The 22,388-nt window shown below is 42.4% G+C and overlaps 1 pseudogene; it reads left to right on the forward strand.

The window, feature by feature from the left end:
• Positions 1-719: 719 nt before the first annotated feature.
• LOC126209672 (5S ribosomal RNA) lies at positions 720-837 on the forward strand (annotated as a pseudogene).
• The last annotated feature ends 21,551 nt before the right edge of the window (positions 838-22,388 follow it).

Here is a 22,388-nt window from a genome sequence, read left to right on the forward strand (position 1 = left end):
GCGTTAACTCTGTTAGCGATCGTCGAAGAAGAGAGGAGAAATTCGCGAAGAAGACTGCGGAATCTTCGATGGCATGTATAGCGAACCGGTGATAGAGGAACACTGCACAACGTTCTGGGATAAGGGTTAGTAGAAGTTATTTGTCAAATAAATCGAATCTGCATCACTTTTTCGGTTTTGTAACTGAATATAATCAAAGAATAGCGTATAATGTCAGTTTACACGTGTACGGTACACATATTCTCGATGTTGCATTGACTACAAAGTAACGCACTTCATCACATTAGTTTCAAGATCGACAATCATTTTTAATTTCATTAGAATGGAATTTTTCCATGTATGGAAAAGATATTTACCGGAAAGATACAAACATGAGTGTGTCCATAAAACCAAGAGGTAGGTACATATATATCTTTTACACAAAATCTGACAGTAGCATAAACGTCGAGTGTGTAGCTTGTTTTTACTTTATCAAATAGTCTGGTAACCACGTTTAGATTTCTGGCCATTGGGAAATGGTCTAGTCTTGCCTACGCTGCAGGAACTGCAACAAATACATTATTTACAATAAGTAACATCGACTATTGCAGACAATACTTATCCCAATAAGGAAGCTCCAGAATCGTTTAGAAAGCAAAACGTGAAAAAAATTTGGTGGTAGTTTGATGGGAACCTGCTACTTTTCTCTTTATTGTTTGCGATGCTATCAGCTACATTGGGCCAGCGGCCTTGCCGCAGTGGTAACACCGGTTCTCGTCAGATCACCGAAGTTAAGCGCTGTCGGGCTGGGCTAGTACTTGGATGGGTGACCGTCCTGTCTATCGAGTGCCGTTGGCAAACGGCGTACACTCGACCTTTGAGGCCAATTGAGGAGCTACTTGATTGAGAAGTGGAGGCTCCGGTCACGATAATTGACTCCGGTCGGTAGAGCGGTGTGCTGACCACATGCCCCTCCATATTCGCATCGAGTGACGCCTATGGGCTGAGGATGACACGGCGGTCGGTCGGTACCGTTAGGGTCTTCCGACACCTGTTCGGACGGAGTTTAGTATATCAGCTACACTACGTCTTCAACACTACAATAAAGCTTTTGTCATATGGAATATAATGTCAAAAGCTGTAACTAACCGTTATTCAAAAGCTTGTCTGTTGACAAGGAAATTGATGCTCGCATTGGAAGAGCTGCGAAAACTTCTAGCAAACTCTCTACACGTGTTTGGAAAAACAACAAACCCTCTTTGACCACCAAAATTCTTGTATATCAAACTTGCGTCCTCGGCATCCTTTTGTATGCATCGGAAACATGGACTACCTATGCCAAACAAGAACGTCGCCTTAATGCTTTCCACATGCGGTGCCTGAGATCCATCCTCGGAGTAACGTGGAAGGACCGAGTGACCAGCGAAGCAGTGCTATCTAAAACTAACTGCAACAGTATTTCAGCTATCTTGAAGCAGAGACGACTCCGCTGGCTGGGACACGTCCACCGTATGGATCCTGACAGATTACCACGTGAGGTGATGCTTGGAGAGATCTCTATAGCCAAAAGACCTGTAGGACGTCCTGTATTGAGGTTCAAGGACTCCTGTAAACGAGATATGGAGAGATTTGGAATCGACACAAACAGATGGGAGGCACGGGCTAGCATGAGACCTGAGTGGCGCGATTATACATCATCTGGAATGTCGAAGCATGATGAAGGCTTGTTAGACAGATTAAGGGAGAAAAATCTTCGCAATGCTACCGCTGCTCCCGCCTCAGCAGCCAGATACACTTGTGATAATTGTGGCAAGAGATGCCGTGCTGCCATTAGCTTGACAAGTCATATGAAAAAGTGCAACCCATAAACAAAAAAATGGTTCAAATGGCTCTGAGCACTATGGGACTCAACTGCTGTGGTCATAAGTCCCCTAGAACTTAGAACTACTTAAACCTAACTAACCTAAGGACAGCACACAACACCCAGCCATCACGAGGCAGAGAAAATCCCTTACCCCGCCGGGAATCGAACCCGGGAACCCGGGCGTGGGAAGCGAGAACGCTACCGCACGACCACGAGATGCGGGCAATCCATAAACAACCAGACACTGCAACAATCATCTACCGAGATGCCGTAAAAACGTCGTTATTTGGAATTATCTATGACAAATTGTACCACAAACGACGCACTTCTGATAAAGCATCATATATAGCAAGTTATAACACGAAAAGCATAAAATAGTATAATCCTTTTTACTACAGAAATGTAGTTTTCTGTCGTTGCATTATAAAAAATCGCATCTAAAAAAAACCGTTTTCGATAGATTCTCAATACACTGGTTGTATGAAGAGCTTATATTTATACCATGTAGACCACAATTAAAACACCATCAGATACGTCCTGCTGCATATGACGTAATAGAATATGGCGGCTGCTAAGTTCTGCTTGTGACTTAAAACCGATGCTCCGTTTCATTGGTCACATTCCTCTCCAGGAAGCAAAATTCTGACCTGGCAGATTCTTTCTTTCATCCTTCCACGCTGTGACGCGGCCACATCCTCGGCCGTGAACGTTCCCGAGTCCCTGGAGAGGATGCCTTTAGACTCTGTTCGCGATGCACTACGCTAGAAGCACTGCGGGGTCACAACGGACAGACAGACGTGGCCTGGGCGATGCCGCCGTGTCACAAGCGGCGGCAGCCGTGCGAACAAAGCGTGGTAAGTCAGTGGCGGCCGGTGGGGTGACAGAGTGGACACAGGACGTGCTGAGAGGCACTAGATGACGACGTCTATCGTCGCGAGAACGGTTAGGCGAGGCCACTGTTGCGTAAGGAGCAATTGGCAGCGCGCTGGGCGAGCCGTGCTGTTCCAGCGGTGCGCTGTGAAACACCTCTCGCAACGGCGCCCACGGCATTTACAGACACACAGCACCGGCGGTTTTCCAATAAACGAGTGTAAGTCAATTATTATCCGCAAAGTAGTTACAAAATTTTATTACACTACTGGCCATTAAAATTGCTACACCAAAAAGAAATTCAGATGATAAACGGGTATTCATTGGACAAATATATTAGAACTGACATGTGATTACATTTTCATTCAATTTGGGTGCATAAATCCTGAGAAACTAGTACCCAGAACAACCACCACTGGCCGTAATAACGGCCTTGATACTCCTGGGCACTGAGTCAAACACAGCTTGGATGGAGTGTACAGGTACAGGTGCCCATGTAGCTTCAACACGATACCACAGTTCATCAAGAGTAGTGACTGGCGTATTGTGACGAGCCAGTTACTCGGCCACAATTTACCAGACGTTTTCAATTGGTGAGAGATCTTGAGAATGTGTTGGCCAGGGCAGCAGTCGAACATTTTCTGTATCCAGAAAGGCCCGTACAGGACCTGCAACACGCGGTCGTGCATTATCCTGCTGAAATGTAGGGTTTCGCAGGGATCGAATGAAGGGTAGAGCCACGGGTCGTAACACATCTGCAATGTAACGTCCACTGTTCAAAGTGCCGTCAATGCGAACAAGAGGTGATCGAGACGTGTAACCAATGGTACCCCATACCATCACGCTGGGTGATACGCCAGTATGGTGATGACCAATACACGCTTCCAATGTGCGTTCACCGCGATGTCGCCAAACACGGATGCGACCATCGTGATGCTGTAAACAGAACCTGGATTCATCCGAAAAAATGACGTTTTGCCATTCGTGCAGGTTCGTCGTTCAGTACACCATCGGAGGCGCTCCTGTCTGTGATGCAGCGTAAAGCGTAACCGCAGCCATGATCTCCGAGCTGATAGTCCATGCTGCTGCAAACGTCGTCGAACTGTTCGTGTAGATGGTTGTTGTCTTGCAAACGCCCCCATCTGTTGACTCAGAGATCGAGACGTGGCTGCACGATCCGTTACAGCCATGCCGATAAGATGCCTGTCATATCGACTGCTAGTGATACGAGGCCGTTCGGATCCAGCACGGCGTTCCGTATTACCCTCCTGAACCCACCGATTTCATATTCTGCTAACAGTCATTGGATCTCGACCAACGCGAGCATCGATGTCGCGATACGATAAATCGCAATCGCGATAGGCTACAATCCGACCTTTATCAAAGTCTGAAACGTGATGGTACGCATATCTCCTCCTTACACGAGGCATCACAACAACGTTTCACCAGGCAACGCCGGTCAACTGCTGTTTGTGTATGAGATATCGATTGGAAACTTTCCTCGTGTCAGCACGTTGTAGGTGTCGCCACCGGCGCCAGCCTTGTGTGAATGCTCTAAAAAGCTAATCATTTGCATATCACAGCGTCTTCTTCCTGTCGGTTAAATTTCGCGTCTGTAGCACGTCATCTTCGTAATGTAGCAATTTTAATGGCCAGTAGTGTATAATAAAATAGGAAACTTACAAGAACATAATTTTTCTAAATAGCCTCATTGCGTTTCAACGCACTTGCTCCATCGTTGTACAAGCCTCCTGATGCCCTCATAAAAGAAGGTTCTCGGCTGAACTGCGAGCCAGAGATGCACCGCTTCTTTTCACTGCTTCGTCCGAGGCAAATCGACGGCCCCTTAATGCCTGTTTGAGTGGACCAAACAAGTGATAGTCAGAGGGGCATGATTGGGACTATATGGAGGATGAATTTGAGTATCTGGAGCGTTTCATCAGTGTGGGCCGCAGTATGCGGACGGGCATTCTCGTGCAACAACACAACATCTTTTGACAGCAATCCTCGGGGTTTTCTTCGAATTGCAGGCTTTGGCCTGGTAGTAAGCATCTCACTGTAGCGTACACTGTTTATTGTTGTGCCCCTTTCCCCATAATGTTCCAGCACTGGACCTTGTGAGTCCCAAAAAACCGTAAACATCAGTTTGCCAGCTGACGGATGGGTCTCGAACTTTTTCTTGTACGGCCAATTTGGATGTTTCCATTCCATACTCTGCCGTTTACTCTCCGGCTCGCAATGATGGTGCCATGTTTCGTTACCAGTAATGGTCCTGTCTAAGAAGTTGTCGCCTTCGTTTCCATAGCGATCCAAATGTTTTTTGCAGATGTTCAAGCGCGTTTGTTTATGCAACTGTGTGAGTTGTTTTGAGACTCATCTTGTACAAACTTAATAAAACCCAAGTCTGTTGTGGATGATTTCGTAGGTAGAACCGTGACACAACACATACACTTCAATAGCAAGTGTCTCAAGAATAACGTCATCCCAAATTATGTCAAGATTGACATCAAAACAAACATAACAACTGCGAAGAAAACACCGGAGATCGCACGAAAACTCTGGGTGAAAAATGAACTGAAAGAACTTTATATTAAAAAACAAAAGTTCAACACACAGCTTTATAATGCAGAATTACAATTGGGAAAGTTGCTTCATAGATTAGAATATGAATCCATAACCAAAAAAGTCAAAGAATACACCGAGTTCATCGTACAGAAAACGAAAGCTACACAGAAGAAAAAACTGGCCAATCTTATAAAGCAACTATTACCTCCCAAACCGAACCAAAACAGCCAAAAGAAGTACACATTCTACACACCCTTCCTCAACAACACGAACGTAACATTCACTGCAGAAGAAGAGGCACTACTCTGCAAAGGCTTAAAACACAATGTTGAAGCTCCGCTGGACCAAAAGAACCAAGAGAAGCTCATCACTTGTGTCACACAGATCTCGACCATCGCCTGTAAGAAGCAAACCGACAGAATATCAGCCTGCCACAAAATTAACGAAATCGTTGAAAAGGAAATTGCAAAACCATTCCCAGCATACAAGAAAAGAGAAGAAGCCCTTACACGTACCATTAAGACTAAATTAAACATGAATAATGCAATAATTGTAAAAGCTGACAAGGGCAACACAACTGTTGTAAAGAACAGAACAACATACATGGAAAAAACTTTAGACTTCTTCCAAACCAGCAACATAACTGAAATACATAAAGATCCAACAGCCAGAATACAAAAGGAGATCAAACACATTTCAAACAACATTAACTTTCTACTCGCCATCAAAGAAGCAAGAAACATTGTAACAATGAGCCCACAAGCACCTTGCCTTAGGTCACAACCTAAGATACACAAAAATTGGACCCCCATCAGGCCCATAGTGAACTGCAGGAACAGCCCAACATTCAAGCTCAATAAAATACTCTTCAGAATTCTCAAAAGCATACACATTCAATAATGAGAGAACACTTAAAAACACAACAGAATTCACACAATATGTCAAAAACGTACAAGTACCTGATGTAGCCACACTTGCCTCATTCGACATACAAAACCTTTATTCATCTGTGCCAATAGATCCCACACTACAAATAGTCAATGCCAACCTACATAAACACAAAAAATTCCCTTCAACTCACATTAAAGAACTAATGGACCTGCTTGAATTCACACTTTCACACAACTATTTTAAATTTAACAATAAAATCTACAAACAAACAGATGGTCGGGCAATGGGCTCAAATCTTTCCGGATTGTTAGCAGAAATATTTATAACTAACCTAGAAGACAACATCTTGAATTCCAATCACCACCTCCTGAAAAATATCATCTACTACTACAGATATGTAGATGATACCATAATTTTAATCAAAGGCACTAAAGATGACATCAGTGAGTTGAATCGGTTTTTCAACAACTCCCATGGAAGCATAAAATTCACAGTTGAACACCAAAAAGATGACAGTATAAATTTCCTAGACCTTACCATTACAATAAAGAATTTATCGGAAGCCTACCACAACACATTCTACAATCCACAACTCCTCTTGTTACCCCGCAGCACACAAAATGGCAGCATACCGGTACATGATTAATAGAGCTATCCAACTACCACTCTCAGAAGATAAGTGTGATCAAGAAATTGAAATAATAAAACAAACAGCTGTTGAAAATGGCTATAACAGCTCCATAGTAGACACTCTAAAACACTCAATAATGGCAAAGCAATCACAACACAAAAAACAAGAAGAAAATAACATCTTCCATACAATCCCCTTTCTGGGTAACATTTCATACCAGATTGCCAATGTCTTCAAACGGAAAGGCATAAGCATATCCTTTACAACAGACAACAAGATTGGACAGAAGTTACCCACAACATCGGCACACGAAACCCACTTCATCACACAGGTGTGTACAAAATTGAATGTTTGGACTGTGACTGCTTCTACATAGGCCAGACAGGCAGATCATTTGAGATTAGGTCCAAGGAACACATGGCAGCACTAAAAAAACAAAAAAATACCACACATCAGCAATAGCTACCCACCTGCATGAAACAAAACACCATGTTAACAACACAAGTATTAGCATCCTACACATCCAACCAAAAGGCAGAAAACTAGACATCCTTGAAACACTCCAAAGATACAAACACCAAATGAAACAAACAGAATCCATCTTAAATGACAAAAATGACAATATTTACAATAGTATCATCTCTGTTTTCAGCAACTGCCTACACTCTTAAAAATACACACACACACACACACACACACACACACACACACACACACACACACACATGTGCACACATCCTAATATTTACCATAAATATTGACAGCCGCCAAGAGTACAAGAGATTGATCTCATTCACAGAGATAATTCATCACACCAACAGCTTGTACCCCTCGTCAGCTTAAAACTGTACTGTATGTACATCAACTACTGGCACAAATGTATATCTATCTGCATATTTTATAACATTAACCAGTGTATTAGCCCAACCTTTAGGCAGCTAATATATGCAACATGTAATCTTAAGACTCCTTGCCATGTAAATGTTTGCTCTCATATAATCACTCATTCCTCTCTCTCTCTCTCTCTTTCTTCAAAGAGCGTCATCTATGTATGATTTTACTGCTGTAGCGAATATGATCATTGTAATTCAAGCCTGTAACATTTCACCTAATTGTTATTAGCAAGTATGAAGTTTAAGCCATTTTAACATTTCACCTGATTGCGTAAACGAGTGCGAATGTTTAGCTGTTTTTGGATTTATATACCACCTGAAGTACACACACATATATTCGACACCTCAAAACAAACACCTCCAAATAGTTTAAACGATTATTCTGTAATAATGTTGTTACGATGTATATTCTTTGCACTTTGCGATTATGTCTTCTCTTCTGCTGGACGAACCTTGCACCCAGCTGATTCCAGACGCCATATTTGTTTACAAATGTGGCAGTATACATGTGAAGTTTTACGACAGAAAAAGGAACCTGTGACCACTGGAGGTACTCTAGTTTACTTATTAAAGTTTACCATTAGATATCAGTTTAATTTTTTGTCAAAAGTTATCCAAAACCATATTCTGAAATAGTGTCTTGTTTCTCCACTAGGCAGTGCCACAAGTTCCTCCACAATCGTAACAGAACGTACACACATACTAACTAATGTAAATCCACCCGATGATGGAGGTTTAAACCTTCGAAACGCGTCGTGGAAAAAATAAAGCGGTGACTGGTAACAGTAAACTTGTTGTTTCATTTAAAGAAGCTCTTCTGCGAACCTTGCAGAAACAGCACTCCTGAAAGAAAGGATATTGTGGAGACATGGCGTAGCTACAGCCTGGGGGATGTTTCCAGAATGAGATTTTGACTCTGCAGCGGAGTGTGCGCTGATATGAAACTTCCTGCCAGATTAAAACTGTGTGCCCGACCGAGACTCGAACTTGGGACCTTTGCCATTCGCGTGCAAGTGCTCCACCAACTGAGCTACCCAAGCACGATTCACGCCCCGTCCTCACAGCTGTACTGCTGCCTGTAACTCGTCTCCTACCTTCCAAACTTCACAGAAGCTCTCCGGCGAAGAGCTGGTAGAGCATTTGCCCGCGAAAGGCAAGGTCCCAAGTTCGAGTCTCGGTCCAGCACACAGTTTTAATCTGCCAGGAAGGTTCATATCACCGTACACTCCGCTGTAGAGTGAAAATTTCATTATAGAAACATTCCCCAGGCTGTGGCTAAGCCATGTCTCCGCAATATCCTTTCTTTCAGGAGTGCTGGTTCTGCAAGGTTCGCAGGAGAGCTTCTGTAAAGTTTGGAAGGTAGGGGATGAGGTACTGGCAGAAGTAAAGTTGTGAGGACGGGGCGTGAGTCGTGCTTGGGTAACTCAGCTGGTAGAGCACTTGCCGGCGAAAGGCATAGGCCCCGAGTTCGAGTCTCGGCCCGGCACACAGTTTTAATCTGGCAGGAAGTTTCATATCAGCGCACACTCCGCTGCAGAGTGAAAATCTCATTCTGGCATTCGTAGACAGTCCGTTGTGGCAAAACACTGTTCCCATACTGCACCGAAAGTCTCCGATGATTTTCGGCCGCTGATACCCCTTCCGACCACAAAAAACCGATCACTGTACGTTACTCTTCTTTGGTGCCGATAGACAGCGGAGCAGCCATGATTAAAAGCACGGCAGCGATAACGAAACTAACCTATCAGCTTGAAAATTGCAAAGATATAACTACAAATAAACAAGCATGCGCCATCAACCTAAAACGCCAGTACTACCAAAATAAACTAAATTACAACTAAAGTGCGGGTAATAATTGACCTACCCTCGTAAATAGGGGCACGTCGGAAGCAGGACATCAGTCGATGCTCAATGCCAGTAAACGTCGGACGATCCCAAGGGAGCACCTGGTGACGCATACTTCGTCTTCTGAGACTTGGGCGTTCCACTTTCACGCACTTTGCATGAAAATTGGACCATCCGACGAGACTTCTCCGGTTGCAGTAGCTCTGGACTCCAACGGAAGAAGTGACAATACCACACCAGTGGCTGAAGAGAAGTGGAAGTCTCAAATGGATGTTTTGATCACTTCTCCTGGGGACAAGAACATATTCCTTCGTCACAGAGCCAGAAAAATCACACCAATGGAGGAGGAGGTTAGTATGCCGTCGACAACGAGATCATTAGAAATGGAGCACAAGCTCGGATTATGGAAGGATGGAGAAGGAAATCGGCCATCCCCTTTCGGAGGAACCATCCAGGCATTGGCCTTAAGCGATTTAGGGGAATCACGGAAAACCTAAGTCGGGACGGCCGGACGAGAGTTGAACCGTCAACCTCCCGAATGCGAATCCCGTGTGCTAACCATCACGCCGCACCTATAGACTATCTTGGCATAACTACGCACAGAATTTAAGGGCAAACGTGTCTCCAGTGCATTCCTGACTGCTATAAAACGGAGGAAGTTCTCCTTATAGATTACAACACTGAATGTAAAGTTAGTCGCATATTTTCTTCTTCTAGGACGTCTAAGTAACGAATTACGGAAGGCCTCAGATCCTAATCACAGTAAGACTCAGTTTTTACAGTTTCTAACTCACAATTCAACAAGAACTGACATTTTAATCAGACAGGATGGGCATGTTATAAGTGAGACGGAAAAGTTCAAGTTCCTAGGCGTACGGATAGATAGTAAGCTGTTGTGGAAAGCCCATGTTCAGGATCTTGTTCAGAAACTAAATGCCGCTTTATTTACCATTAGAACAGTATCTGAAATAAGTGACATTTCAACACGAAAAGTAGTATACTTCGCATATTTTCATACGCTTATGTCATATGGTATTATTTTTTGGGGTAATTCTTCTGATTCAAAAAGGGTATTTTTGGCTCAAAAACGGGCTGTTCGAGCTATGTATGGTGTAAGTTCGAAAACCTCTTGTCGACCCCTATTCAATAGTCTGGGAATTTTGACATTGCCCTCACAGTATGTATTTCCTTTAATGTCGTTTGTTGTTAGCAATATTAGCCTATTCCCAAGAGTTAGCAGCATTCACTCAGTTAATACTAGGCAGAAATCAAATCTGCATGTGGAATGCACTTCCTTGACTCTTGTGCAGAAAGGAGTGCAGTATTCTGCTGCATCCATTTTCAATAAGCTACCACAAGAACTCAAAAATCTTAGCAGTAGCCCAAACACTTTTAAGTCTAAACTGAAGAGTTTCCTCATGGCTCACTCCTTCTATTCTGTCGAGGAGCTCCTGGAAGAGCTAAAAAATTAAGCAAATTACAGTGTTACATTCTTGATTTTCTTTATTTAAACTAACGACTTGTCGCCTGAATATGTTTCTTATATTTCATTTTATCTGTTTCTACAATCGTGTTATAATTTCATGTATTGACTCGTTCCATGACCATGGAGACTTCTCCTAAATGTGGTCCCACGGAACAATAAATAAATAAATAAATAAATAAATAATGAAGACGTTAAGAAGGTCATTAAAAGAAAAGGCTCGGAAGATAGAGACTGAGAAAGGGACATGAGCGTGGCCAGTGGTGAACTGCATAAGGAGGTTTGTCCTATCAGATGAGCCCAGAACTAGAGGCAATCAGAATGGAGCAGGATAAGGTTAGACAGGCAACTGTTCTGTTCATAAAGTTAGCAGCGAACCAGGACGCGAAAGCTATCAGATAGACAATTACAAGGCACATTGACTCCAGTAAAGAAAATGGGTGTATTAAGTGAGTAGTACCATCCAAACGGCAAACATTGTTGAAACAACATAGCAAGACAATTGTCACAAGCTTATCGAAAAGGATTAAGCCTTAGACACCACTGTTTGTGACGGACCGAGAGAACTTGAGGCGCCTGCCGCGGCATCTCATGTTCCAGACACTCTAAGCGGCGGTGAGTGTGTCTGAAACCTATTTGAGCAAAACCTTAGTGACGACGCCACCCGACAAGACTTTGAAGGAGTCGTAAAGAAGATTAACTTTCAAACAAGTGTAATACATACGACGGAGGAGCTCGAGCAGGAACTGATGCTCACCTCACAGGAGAAGGCACAAAAGTGTTGAACCAAACGAAGCAACCGGTTTACTGCCTAGAGAAACATACTGAACACCATGCCGATCAATTAGCTACGTCATTTGATAGAAAATTATACGACACATGAAAAAGCGAACAATATATGAAACCAGTGAAACTTATCCCTAGAAGCATTTTTCACTCTGGTAAAGGAACTCAACAAACACATGCTTTAACAGAGCAAGAAATGAACACAGCAAATGCCACAAAATGTATTCCCATCGAAGGAATCCAACATACAGATACAATGGCAGAGCAGCAAACACACACAGCTAACACGTAATAAATGTAATACATATAGGAAAACTCATATTTACGAGTTACGAGACACCCCATTCCTTCTCACCAACCACACCTGGCACCGCAACAAGTATTAGTGAAAATACATGTGACAAAAGCAAGGCAACGTGTGTGACGATCAGAAATGAAGTCCCCAGCGAGCACCCACCAGCATCCAACAACATCAGACCTAGTAAAACACCAAACGAAACTGGCAAGAATAACATGCCAACCGCAAGGAAATCAAATGACTGTGATTTAGACACATTAAATTAAGTGGAACATCCCGGCAACACACTGTTGAAACGGCACAGTGAGTGCTAGTTAGAGTGTTGAATATATTATACTTACCAACAACGAAGCAAACAGACGGAATCTTCTGAAGAACAGAAAATGTGCCAACTTTAGCTGATGCACCATGTTTGTATGAGCAGGTCTGAGGTTCGATAAAATGATAACGATCATATTAGGGCACATGGGAGAACGTAAGCTAACCACATTCGAACTGGAACTAAATGCTATACATGCGCTAAGCATCCATAGTGAAGAAATGCTTAGGCACAATCTATATATAGTTGGGGTAAGTTGTGACGGTACGCCACATAAATGGACATTTGGAGAAAGGGAAAGGAAGTTTTTGTTATGAGACGTGTGAATTATAAATTACTTCAAGACTGTGTACGTGTGCGCGATGTATAACAAATAGTAAAGAACGCAAGTTATTATTATCCAAACACAAATATCGATGTAATTAACAAAACACAGTCTTTGTGGTATAATCTCTGTGTAACATAGGCCATGAAGATCAGAGACAATGCTTTGATTGAACTAGCTCTCCTGTTTTGTTTCGTCTAGCGGTAGGCCGCCATTGTAGTGCTGTCTGATAATTAACGTAAGTTTTATTTGTATTTTGCAAAATATAATAGAAATGGTTATTAGAAAGTGTGTATTATTGTCCTCGTTGTCGCCTCTCATGATCGCAACCATTAATTATGATTAACAAAGTTTTTACTGGACTTCGTAGTGCAGGGAGCTCATCTCCCCTAACACGATTTAGTCAGCCATTACGCTGACGATTCATGTTATTAAATGTAAATGCGAGAGACTTCTCAATTTTGATCTTTCATTAATTTCGAAGTTAAAAGTTAATTTCAGTTACCAAAATTCACAGCACTGCATGGGTTCAGTATGTTTCATTTTGGCCGCCTGACGGCAGACGAGATTCTCTCCAGTTTTGCCTTGCAAATAATGAACAAGAAATATTGAAAATCATTGCATTTAGCAATATCTCAGTTAATCTTTATGTAATTTGGTACATACATAACCAGTAGCCCCTGAGACCCATATTAATAATTACAGTTTGCGTAAGAATACGCATATTTTCTTTTCTAAATAGCAGCGCTCACGCAAACTACTTATTAGAAGGCGGTGTTTAAAAAATATTATATCGTACTGTACAGGTGCTGACAGATTGAGTACGGGAGTCCTTTATTTTCAGTAAAATAAAAGGGAAACTTTATTAAAATGCATGAGCTATGGATGGCAATGGATCTTCACAAAGCCGTGCGCGGTCCCTGGGTTGGCGACGCATCAGATTTTTCCAGCATGTGCCGCTATCCCACAGCTTGTTCACGTGCTCGACGAACGAACAACCTTTCTGCTGACGGGGTGACGCTTAGGGAAGCGTCGCTTGCCTAGGCAGAGCTCCTACAGCAGCCAATCAGAAAGGTCCAGGAGATCACGTGTGAGCGCCCACCGCGCCGAGCTGCGCGGACGAGGCGGGTGGATCGCCCCCGACGAGATCAGATGCATTGGCCGGTTGCCTCCGTGCACTCTTCGAGCCCCGGCTCAATCTGTTTGTGCCTTAGGGCCACTAAACTCACATAATGTACCCCGGCTAGGTCAATCAGTAAATGTTTTCTCAATAAACGGGGAGGCAGTTTGCCGACCGGAGTTGAAAAATTAACACTTGTTCCTTTTTAGACCCCACTTCCACCTCAGCCACATCCTGACATGCACAGCTGGTGTCAGAAGTGGGATCTGACCCACCATGCGGTCTAACGAGTACTGAAATTACGGCTAGATGCCGGGACATTTTCTTCGACCTGGGGGCCATGCAGTAAATTGACTTCTTGTGGTGCTGGAAGTACCACCGCGCGACTGCTACGGTCGCAGGTTCGAATCCCGCCTCGGGCATGGATGTGTGTGATGTCCTTAGGTTAGTTAGGTTTAAGTAGTTCTAAGTTCTAGGGGACTGATGGCCACAGATGTTAAGTCCCATAGTGCTCAGAGCCATTTGAACCATTTTTTGCTGGAAGCACCGATACGACACTGCACTATTACATGCAGCTGTCCCTGTTGCCGTCGCGTCTGCCCTGGTGGCCCGTTTTATTTGAGCATTAAGGCTAGGCGCAAACTGAGAAAAGCGTATAGCACGTGTGACTTGACACTAGACTACAGCGCGACACGCACGTGCCGCACGGGTCGCGCGGGTCCAGCGCATATTGCGACGCGTACACCATGCTTCGCACGAGCCGACTGGCCACGACGTGCGCTGACTGAACGGAACCGCGCGCAACCTCTTATCTTTCTCAAACGATTTTACAGAAACTATTCTCTGAAAATATATGATTTTTGCCTTACTTGTAGCGTTACATGTCAGCTTCATGTAGCGCGCTCACTTCCGATCTCACGCCCGCGAGAATGAAATACTCGCAACATCTCTTGTATCTCCTAAACCGCTCGAGACATCGAAACGAAAGTTTGGTGAATGATAGCACACAAGGAGGAGAGTGTTTTGCCAATTATTAAACACACGGAACTTTCTTATCTATGGCGATATATCACTACTTATACTTCTTTTTTTATTTATTTCACTCCAGTGACTAATTTTTTAAGAGTTATCGTCACCTAGCGAAACAAGAACTTCCTAGTATGAAAATAAACATGAAATTTCTTCTTTTATGTTACTGCAAACCGATACTACGAGGTTTTTCGTAAGCTATTGAGCTCTGTGATTGCCAATTACTTGTTTAATGAGGCCCTCCGTTTCGGAATTCTGTCTGAATAGCTGATGTGAGATGAGTTTGGCAAATTACATTGTGACAAAGGAAGTACAATTAAACCAGTCACCAAGAGAAATGTGGCCTTTACTCATAAATGGTGATGCTTCTTCGAATGAGAAAAGGTTAACAACTCACACAAAAGCAGATTGGCAATTCTGTTGGAATTTTGGTGGAATCCCCGTAACCCATCGTATTTTTAACACTGCGTGACTGGAATGGAAACTTACCAAAGGATTTTATTCCTTCTCTTGATCTGAGCAGTATTAAAATAATGACGAGCGTTCCTTCAGGCGGAATGATAGGCACATGCCAGATACTGTTTACTCACCTAGGGCTTGCCAAACTGACAATGCGTTATCGCGAATAAAATAGTTGTTATTGAGAAAAATAAACAATTGATCTGTCGCAGAACACAATGGTCAGTGTATTGTCAGCAGCGAAGGATAATGCGCGCGACAGGAATGCACAAGCTAGCCATGTGTGCCTTGTGAGATAGAGTTCGAAAAACATTGTCATGAAAGTAGATCTGCCTTTCTCAGCAGCACATTTCAACAAATTAAATATATCTAATCATAACACTCTTTTAGGATATTCCTACTTTCGTAATAATACCGACCATTTTCTTCATTTGTGTAGCCTGTTGTTGTATAATCAGTTTATTAATGCTGATTATGTCCATGCAACAATTGAAATGCTTTTTCTCATCACGGCGAACCAATTAAAACATTGTTATTTGTAACTGCTTTTCGACTGTTTCTAGCTTGCAGTGGAAATATGTTGTTCACATGCATGTAGTACAGTGTGTCGTATTACATTATTACATCCATATCAGAGTAATCACAGTGAAACTTCTATACTTCAGATCTTGGACGCTTTTTACCACAAGCACAAAGGGATCACACCTGTGGAGATTATCCCTTTCTAAATTTTTGTAACAGATCGTACAGATACGCTAGCTTACTAGGCAGCGAGAATATAACCTCGCTTTACTTTCCTGCCTTGATTCTTAATCACATGATTTTATAATATTCCTTGCTTCCTTATTCACTACCCTCTGTCCCTTCTTGCGATCTGAAAACATCGCGGAGGCATATGGTGCAATTCCAGCGGCCAATGGCTCATCAGTTACTGAAGTATACATTTTTCTTGACAGAAGAAAACCAAAACAAAACTATGCAGATATAAATAACAGAAAAGTATAACGTGCTAACGAAGAAAGCTGGGACGTTGAAATGGCGAAAAACGAAACACTACCCAAAGGCAATAAAATTCAGTACACAGTAAGGCAAAATTTATCGTATTGGCAATACTACCACTGCTGATATGCGCCGTTCCGATGTGAGCGTATGGCTGAGCTACTTTTCGACTCCCCGCCTCAAATTTCCCACGGTGCTAGCGAAGCAAGCGCGACGCGCGGCGCGAGAAACTGTGCCTCAACCACAACGCCGCGCGACCTGGCGCAGGCGCGTGTCGCGTCCCAGTCGCGTCGCGTCGCAATTTGCGCGGTCCCATTAGAACCTGTGATGTTACAAAAACGCGCGCTGCGCTACGTCGCGCCACACGCGCTATACGCGTCTCAATTTGCGCCTAGCCTCACGCACGCGATAGTGCGACATCGGCGCGCGTTGACCATCGCGCCGCCAGCCGAGCCGCAGTCAGCCTGACGCCACTGTATCAGATGCCGCCGGGGCAGCACTTCTCACCGCCGCAGCCCGGTATAATTTAATTAAAAGTCTCATGCTATCCCACAATATTTAAAGCCACCCCAACCAAAATCATAAAATATAATTATAAAAATAAAAATATACACTTATACCATCATAAAGTGAAGTGAACTGGAAAGAAGACTAGGATTTCTGATCAGATGAATATAGCAACAGAAACTGTTGTAACGGGAGTAGTAATCATTATGAATAGGGAAGTAGAGCAGAGAGTGTTACTGTGAACAGTTGAGTTCAAAAATGGTTCAAATGGCTCTGAGCACTATGGAAATTAACATCTGAGGTCATCAGTCCCCTAGAATTAGAACTACTTATACCTAACTAACATAAGGACATCACACACAACCATGCCCGAGGCAGGATTCGAACCTGATACCGTAGCAGTCATGCGGTTCCGGACTGAAGGGCCTAGAACCGCTCGGCCACAGCATCCGGCTGTCAGCATCAATAGCAAACCAACACCGACAACGATAGTCTCAGGTATACATGCTGATGTCGCAAGCAGAAGATGAAGAGAGAGAAAAATATCTGGGGAGGGTAACTCAGTACGTAAAGGAAGATGAAATTCTAAGAGCTATGGGAGACTGGAATGCAGTTGAAGGGGAAGAAGTAGAAGAAATCGTTTCAGGAGAAATGGGCTTTGTAAAAGGAATGAGAGATGGGAAAGACTAACAGAGATCTGTAATAAATTTAACTAGTAATAGAGAATTCTTCGATCAAGAATCACAAGATTAGGGGGTATAATTCGAAAAGTTCTGGAGATACGGGAAGATTTTAGTTAGATTGCATCACAGTCAGGAAGAGATTCCTATTTCAGATACTTGATTGTGAGGCATACCCAGGAGCATATATATATTCCCAGACGTAGGGTGAAGTGTAAGACTAGTGAGAAAGAATCAATGAGCAGGCATCGGGATACGGAAATACCGAGGAAAGAAGAGATACGCATGAAGTTCTCCGAGGCTATCGATATTCCGCTAATGGATAGCTCAGCAGATAATCCAATTGAAGACCAATCGATATCTCTAAAAAGGACAATCAAAGAAGCTGGAAAGAAATCCGTAGGTACGAAGAAGGTAACTATGAAGAAACTATGGGCAACAGAAGAAATACTTCAGTTGATCGATAAAAGAAGGAAGTACAAGGGAAATTCAGGAAAACAGAAATTTAAGTCACTTATAAATGAAATAAGTAGGAAGTACAGGGATGCTAAAGCAAAATGATTGCTTGAAAAATGTCAAGAAGCCGAAAAAGAAATGATTGTCGGAAGGACTGACTCAGAATATAAAAAAATAATAACAACCGTCGCTGAAATTAAATGCAAGGATGGCAACGTTGAAAATGCAAGGAAAGGGCGGATAGGTGGAAAGAATACACTGAAGCCCTCTATGATGGGAAGATTTGTCTTACGTGATAGAAGAAGAAACAGGAGTCGATTTAGAAGAGATCGGAAATCCATTATTACAATCATGATTTAAAAGAGTTTTCGAAGACTTAGAAGTTCAAATAAGGCAGAAGAGATAGATAACATTGCACCTGAATTTCTTGAATCATTTGGGGAAGTGGCAACAAAACGACCATTAACATTAGTGTGTAGATCATATGAGTCTGGCGATATACCATCTGACTTCCGGAAAAATATCAACCATACAATTTCGAAGACTGCAAGAGATAACAAGTCCGAGAATTATCGCACAGTCAGCTTAACAGTTCTTGCATCTAGTTCCTGACAGGACTAATATACAGAAGAATGAAAAAGAAAACTGAGGACGTGTTAGATGACAATCAGTTTAGCCTTAGGAAAGGTAAAGGCACCAGAGAGGCAACTCTGATGGTTCGATTGATAATGGAAGTTACACTAAAAAAAAAGGAAGACACATTGATAAGATTTGTCGGCTTGGAAAAAGCGTTCGGCAATGTCAACTGGTGCAAGGTGTTCGGAATTCTGAGGAAAATAGTGGTAGCTTTAGGGACAGATGGGTAATATACAACATGTAACAGAGCGAAGAGGGATTAATGAGAGTGGAAGACCAAGAACGAAGTGCTCGGATTGAAAAGAATGCAAGACAGGGATGTAGTCTTTCGCCCCTACTCTTCAATCCATACATCGAAGAAATAATGATAGAAATAAAAGATGGTTCAGGAGTGGAATTAAAATTCAAGGTGAAAGGATATTATTGATACGATTCGCTGATGACATTGGTATCCTCAGTGAAATTGGAGAAGAGTTACAGGATCTGCTGCATGGAATGGTCTAATGACTACAGAATATGGTTGAGAGTAAATCGAAGAAAGACGAAAGTAATTAGAAGTAGTAAAAATGAGAACAGCGAGAAACTTGACATCAGGGCTGGTGATCACGAAATAAGTTGAGGAACTCTACAACCTAGGCTGTAAAATAATGGACGGAGCAAGGAGGACATAAATAGCAGATTAGCACTGGCAAAAAGGGCATTCGTGGCCAAGAGAAGTCTGCTAGTTTCAAACATAGGCCTTAATTTGAGGAAGAAATTTCTGAGAATGTAGTTTGGAGCACAGCATTGTACGGTAGTGAAATATGCACTGTGGGAACACCGGAACAGAAGAGAACCGAAGCATTTGAGATGTGATGCAACAGACATAAGATGAAAATTAGGTGGACTTATAAGAAGGAATGAGGAGGTTCTGCGGAGAATTCGCGAGGAAAGAAATGTATGGAAAACACTGACAAGAAGGAGGACAGCATGTTAGGACATGTGTTAAAACATCACGGAATAACTAGAGGGAGCTGTAGGGTTTGAAACTGTCGAGGAATATAAATATTAGAATAGATCCAGCAAATAATTGAGGACGTACGTTGCAAGTGCTACTCTGAGATAAAGAGATTGGCACAGGAGACTAATTCGTGGCGGGCCGTGCACACAGGAAGCTTGTGCGAGAAATGGGCAACTTGCGTGTCTTCCCAACTGACGGCGTAGTCTGTAAAGGAGCGACAGTTTTACTTTAAAACGAGTATAAACGCTGTTAAGTTTTGTCAGCTATGCAATCAACATCTTGTCACACTGGAAGTAACATATGGTCGGACTACGTGGGTGATTGCCTCTCTGTATGTATAATATAGTCATAAAAAAGTGCAACAAACACATGTATAGCAACAGAATCCAGCATAAAGCGCACACTTAAACCATGGATAGGCGAACTAACGAGACTTACATAACAAGCAAGAGGCAAATGAAAACTGCAGATGAGAGTCATAATAGACAGAGGCAGACAGACTAAATGAATGTAGGCAAACAAAGGAATTACGTAACAGACACTAATGAACACACCCAAACAGAGTTGGGACCAATTGTGAGCGTACAAGCTGTGGCGGGAAATTAGAGCGGCAGTTTTCTGCCGCAGAGCACATGGCTGGAGGTTGCTACGGGACCGTGCCGAGCGGGTAGCGCTTACATGGCCTTGGAAAAACCCGAGCGGAAACTTGGCAGGGGCGCGTATGGCCGTGTTTTCAAGCTTGGAGGAATTTATATGCCAGAGAAAAATTGATAAAAACAAAACTAAGTGTGACACAGAGATGCGAGTTGGCACTAATGGACAGAAAAATTTGCAAAGCTAAACTATCTAGACGCGCCACAGAAATATATAATAGTTTAAAAGTTATTGTCTTAAAAATTGTAAATTTATGAAAGTTCAAAAGCTAATATCTCGGGAATGCTTTGGCCGATTAATGTGAACAAAGTGTTTATCGATGCGGCTAGTAGAGCTGCAACGAGCAGTCATAGTCGATTTAGCATAGCTAGGTGAGTAATTAGGTATGTATTTTTGTTTATTTATGTTTAGTATCAAAAATCCGCGAAACGCAAAATCATGCCACAAGAACATTATTTGTGAGAAAACGGTGGCAGATACAAAAAAACTGGACTTTAGATTGTTATTGCCCGGAAAATTTCCATATTTTTCAATGTATCATATGTGTTTTTGTGTTTAGTTTTAATATTCGTAATTTTTTTGTCAAGCATTGTTTTGAGTTAGGCTGTCGTTTCGAGGGTGCATAGGGCATTTTTTTATATTTTATTTCAGTTTGAAAACTGATTTTACTATAGGTGTGAGCTGGCATCCTATGACGAAAAACGTAGCCAAACATTGAGACCAGCCACATCTCTGGCCGCTCAATTAAGCTGAGTGTTGAGTGTAACAAATATATATATTCATGCCATAGCACGTGTGAGCTCGAGCTATATCTACATCTATCTGATTACTCTGCTATTCACAATAAAGTACCTGGCAGAGGGTTCAGTGAACCACCTTCAAGCTGTCTCTCTACCGTTCCACTTTCGAATGGCGCGCGGGAAAAACGAGCACTTAAATTTTTCTGTGCGAGCCCTGAATTCTCTTATTTTATCTTGATGATCATTTCTCCCTATGTAGGTGGGTGCCAACAGAATGTTTTCGCAATCGGAGTGAAATCTGGTTGGTCGGTACTCAGAGAGCACACAGGATAAGGTTACGACTGTGGATGTGGCCGTAAACAGTTACTGTGAGTTCCACAATCAAACACACAACTTTATTTTTCTAAGAACCACTTATTTCCACATTGCTTTTAAAGATTACAAGTAGACAATACGGATGAAGGCCTAGTTAAGGAAAACTTGAGATGATTTCTGGGCTGAAGACCAAAACCACACTAAAAACAAGAACAGATGTAAAAATGGGTCAAATGGCTCTGAGCACTATGGGACTTAACATCTTAGGTCATCAGTCCCCTAGAACTTAGAACTACTTAAACCTAACCAACCTAAGGACATCACACACATCCATGCCCGAGGCAGGATTCGAACCTGCGACCGTAGCAGCAGCGCGGTTCCGGACTGAGCGCCTAGAACCGCTAGACCACCGCGGCCGGCAGAACGGATGTAGGCCTGGCTTTGAAATCAAAAGCAATTAAAAATAGAAAGTAAATTAAAAAAAACAAGCAATTGAAAACAATTAGCCTACACTACACGTCTGAAGGACAACTATAATTAAAGCACATTAATAAACATTTTTTCCAAACAAGAAATTTCTTTTTAAACTTACAACAGAACAGCGAAAAGCCTAATTAAAGAAATACTAACTTATTGCACGGCTGAAGGCCACAAACAAATTTGAAACATCGGCTGAAGGCCTGAAAAACAAGTCAGCCAAACAATTTAAAATGAACCCCTTCCTTCTTACAAAAAATTTTCCTTTAAAGAATATACATGGCTGAAGGCTTTATTAAGAGGGGTTAATGTAAATCCTCGGCTGAAGGTCTCACATAACACATCGAACAACTAACGGCTTAGGGCCTGGATTATAAACAATTTCAGACAGAACAAATTTTAAGGAAAAAAATTTTTTTAAATAAAATCAATCTTCAAAATTTTAATTTAACACGGCTGAAGGCCTTTATGCAAAATTTAAAAAGAAATGATTTAACATACGGCTGAAGGCCTCATACAATACTTCAAACTAAAATGAAAATCACAATCTAAAAGCCCGCATCTCGC

The sequence above is a fragment of the Schistocerca nitens genome, chromosome 1, assembly GCF_023898315.1.
Source record: "Schistocerca nitens isolate TAMUIC-IGC-003100 chromosome 1, iqSchNite1.1, whole genome shotgun sequence".
Classification (NCBI taxonomy): domain Eukaryota; kingdom Metazoa; phylum Arthropoda; class Insecta; order Orthoptera; family Acrididae; genus Schistocerca; species Schistocerca nitens.